The sequence below is a fragment of the Gavialis gangeticus genome, unplaced genomic scaffold (genome assembly GCF_001723915.1).
Source record: "Gavialis gangeticus isolate Ggan-Ray unplaced genomic scaffold, GavGan_comp1, whole genome shotgun sequence".
NCBI lineage: Eukaryota > Metazoa > Chordata > Crocodylia > Gavialidae > Gavialis > Gavialis gangeticus.
In genome coordinates this window covers 124,206,323-124,209,847 of record NW_017729032.1, presented here as the reverse complement: position 1 = coordinate 124,209,847, position 3,525 = coordinate 124,206,323, and the positions used below count along the sequence as shown (strand labels likewise).

Here is a 3,525-nt window from a genome sequence, read left to right as displayed (position 1 = left end):
ATTTAAAAGTAAACTTTTTTTCCTTTTTTTTTTTTTTTTTTTTTTACATTTTATTTGAAGAAACCAAACTACTGCTTTCTTTTTCAACTCTTTTTCCTCTTACTAAGGCAGCCTGAAAAAATGAGGTAGGGATAAGTGGGGAAACCAGGCTGTTCTCCTTGCCATTTGATGGCATACAACAGAAATTCAAAAAGCTTAAAGGTGCTCTGTTACAGGGGAAAGAGGAATTCTGCATACATGGCTTTTTTTAACATTAAAAGAAAAATTTCTAATTTTGTCAGCCTGTTTCATTCAAGATCTTCCTTGGGGGGACAGAAAGTAGAGAGAGACCTAACAATTACAGGTATCAAACAATACCCATATAAGGTGCTAGAAGGATGCAAATGTAACAGTTAAATCGTGACAGCTGGTGGGCATGTCCAAACAATAACTCCCCTAGTCCTCTAATAGGTTATGAGGTATGGCTGTCCATAGCAAGAGGTGTATATTGGCAGATTTCTCCACTCAGCTCGGAGAGGAGGCAGCGAGTTGAATCTTTAAACCAAACAAACCTCTATCAACAGCAAGGAAGAAGAAAAAAAAAAACAGAAAAAGGTCACATTTATTCTATACCTTTCCCAGACTCCAGAGGTTTGGGAGTTTCCTTCACAATTATTAATTCTAGAACCTGCTCCTGCTGCCTCTCAGTTTTTCATGGCAGCAGCAAATTGAATTGACTCTTGCCAGCACAATTGCCAGCAAGATTTATTGTTGGCTAGACTAGAAACCAACCAAAAGCCTGTCAGATTGTTATTTGGAAAAAACTGAACAGCAGAACTACCAAACTTATCCAACTGTAGACTCAGAAATTCAGCTCTACATTGATTACCACTAGATTCACATTTAGATTACTTTCACAACTAGGAGAGTTAGAAAAGTTAATTCTCTAAAATGGAAGTGTGTTGCAGATATTAAGAAATGCAAGACGCTAGAACACTTGGTTCAGAAAAGCTATCTTTTATTAGACCAACTTGCAGAACTTAGGTGCTTAGCTTCTCAGAGCTCACTAAAGGTCAGAGAAAAAGAGAGAGCATGCACTTATGTCCTTCATGGTTTTTATTCTCTATCTGCATGCTTCCCCCCCCCCCCTTTTTTTTTTTTTTTTTTTTTTTTAAAGTGGTCCTATTTACAGTATCTACATTACTTTGGTAAACCAGAAAGCTGGTTTTAGATTTAATGGGAAAATAGCTTTTCCAACAGGAACAAATACCTCAGTTTTGATCCAGTAAATATTATTTTTATCAGCATGAAGGAAAACATTAATGAGTCTTACATACAAAGTAAAAAATATACATTATATGTTTATAAGTGATGTAGTGCGTCTGAAATCAGTTTGAATAAATAAAAACAATTTGAAATGTACATGGATAGGACTAAAAATGCATACATCTTCAGCAGAGAAAGAGACCAAAAACTCAGTTTATAGAGGAATTGCAGCTAGTGGTCTATCTATATGGGACAGTATAAATAGATACAATTATTTTATATACAAAGACTTTTGATACTTCCTACAAAAGGGCTTGCACGCTAAAGTCCTAAAAGATCTATGATCCCTCAAGCTCCTCTGTATATATCAACTTCATTACAGCCCAAAGGGGCCTTGTGCAATTGCATGGGTTTGCTTGACTAGACGTTTTTGCAGAATTAGAACCTCCAAATACATGCTTTGAAGCAATCTGTATAGAAAGTTGCATGAAGTTAGCTCTTCCAAATGTCACTGAAGGTCAGAGAGCACAGACTGGTCATGTTTCCTGCTTACGTGTCTTGTAAAACTGTAGCTAGAAAAAATATTGTTTTTCAACAAAAACTGCTGGAAGGAAAGTTAGTGTTGTAATGGCTTAACATGCTTAGTAATTAGTCAGGTTTGGCTCTGAACTGTCCTTTGAAAAAGTTTCATTTCAAGATAGTGCTTAATGAACATATACCCACATCACAAATGAGGTAAGGTTTCTCAGAACGCGTCTATTTTTGTTTGAAAAGGCTGTTTGTTCCAAGGACTAGATACAGGAATACTATCCCATGAAGTTAAAAAGTGCATTCCTAGAGTGATGGAGAAGTTTCCATATTGATGAGAAAAATGTACATTTATATTGCTCCTTAGATTTTAAATGCATCTTCTTTGTACTGAAAATATCAACCAGCACAAGTTATTTGACAGGTATTCTGAACTGTCTACATTAAATAACATCAGTGCAATCAATGAGTTGCTCAACAACAAATATCTTAAGATGAGGAATTTAATTTTACTTCTCAGTTCTGTGCACAATTATTGATGGTAGACAGCTTTCCAAAATAGAAGATACTCAAAACTAAAACAAATGCATTTAACATCCAGTCAGACTAGAAAAAAAACAAAAACACTAAAAGCTTGTATGTAACTACGAGACGGATCTTCCACAGTGTGAATGTCTGAGTGAGTGGATTAGTTTTCCTAATCTGTTTTCCCCACTTATGACATAAGGGTAAACATGTTACTTTTTTTGTTGTTGTTGTTGTTTTTTTTTTTTACAGTGAACTGCCCACATAGATCACAAAGAACTTTCTGAAGCTGGTAAATCCCCATTTTACAGATATAAAGATTGAGCCAGAAGTTAAAGAACTGTCTACGGTCACAAAGAACATCAGTGACAAAGCTTAACTAAAGCCTGTAACATGCATACTGAACCATGTTACCTCTGAAAAATGCAAATATTCTGGCTTCCTTTCTCTGCCACAAAAATAATATCAAAAGACTTAAATAGTAATATCAAAAGACTTAAATAATAAATTCACTGGGTCTATAAAACCTCACTAGAGTTGTTAAAACTACTACTCAAGAGTTACTGATTCTTACACATCATTAAGAACCTACCCAATTCACAAGGGCTGCCTCCATATTTTGAAGTCCTGGCACAGTGCCTGGCACCATTTTTATGGTGGAGCATGGTGGGTTCCTGAAAGTCCTGCACCTCCCTGGAGCTTGAGAGATGGCCGCCTGTCAGTCTCTGGGGAGGTGCAGGAGTTCCAGGGCCCCATAGCCAGATTAGAGGGGGGACCCACCATGCTCCGCTGAGAAAATGTCTCACCCTCCCCTCATACTTCAGGATGCCAGGCTGCCTCTCTTTGTAGCTGCCCCAATCCACCCCCCATTTTCCTGCTTTTTGTGGTCCCTGTGCTTTTTCATAGGGACCGGGCTTTTTCATGGGGGACCTACCAAATTCATGGTTTCTGCAAAAATTGTGTAATCATTAATTTGGTAGGTTCCCTACACAAAATCAGTCAGATGCAAACAAAAGCTGGTGTGTTCAAATCAAGTCTAGGATTACTTCTTTTGCACACCTGCACAAAATCCGGGGTTATTGCAATATCTTATTTAGCAAGCACTTGCTGAGAAACATGCCAAATCACACAGTGCATGCAAAGGAAACTTGATTTAGCACTACACCAATCCTTGTACTTACACCTGAAGGTAATAAAACTTTTGATTCGGGGGGGGGGGGGGGGGGG

General features: G+C 37.6%; 1 protein-coding gene across 6 annotated transcripts in view; it reads right to left on the bottom strand.

Moving 5' to 3' along the window:
- The window catches only part of FARP1 (FERM, ARH/RhoGEF and pleckstrin domain protein 1), a 405,781-nt gene that overhangs the window by 330,612 nt on the left and 71,644 nt on the right, over positions 1 to 3,525 (bottom strand). The window lies entirely within an intron of this gene.